This window comes from Micropterus dolomieu, linkage group LG01, assembly GCF_021292245.1.
Source record: "Micropterus dolomieu isolate WLL.071019.BEF.003 ecotype Adirondacks linkage group LG01, ASM2129224v1, whole genome shotgun sequence".
Classification (NCBI taxonomy): Eukaryota; Metazoa; Chordata; class Actinopteri; order Centrarchiformes; family Centrarchidae; genus Micropterus; species Micropterus dolomieu.
In genome coordinates, this window is record NC_060150.1 from 1,438,124 (window position 1) to 1,438,825 (window position 702).

Sequence of the window (702 nt, forward strand, 5' to 3'; positions counted from 1 at the left end):
GACTTCTTTAATCTAAAAAGTCTGACTTTAATTTCCTAACTATATTGTCACAATTACAACTTCTTTTGGCTTTTGACAATTTGAAAATCATTTCTTCCTATTATTGATTTTATGTTCTCTGAATTCTATTAATTCTTATCTTTATCTCACAATGTGAGTTTAATTTAAAAGTTTGACTTCTTTAATCTAAAAAGTCTGACTTTAATTTCCTAACTATATTGTCACAATTACAACTTCTTTTGGCTTTTGACAATTTGAAAATCATTTCTTCCTATTATTGATTTTATGTTCTCTGAATTCTATTAATTCTTATCTTTATCTCACAATGTGAGTTTAATTTAAAAGTTTGACTTCTTTAATCTAAAAAGTCTGACTTTAATTTCCTAACTATATTGTCACAATTACAACTTCTTTTGGCTTTTGACAATTTGAAAATCATTTCTTCCTATTATTGATTTTATGTTCTCTGAATTCTATTAATTCTTATCTTTATCTCACAATGTGAGTTTAATTTAAAAGTTTGACTTCTTTAATCTAAAAAGTCTGACTTTAATTTCCTAACTATATTGTCACAATTACAACTTCTTTTGGCTTTTGACAATTTGAAAATCATTTCTTCCTATTATTGATTTTATGTTCTCTGAATTCTATTAATTCTTATCTTTATCTCACAATGTGAGTTTAATTTAAAAGTTTGACTTC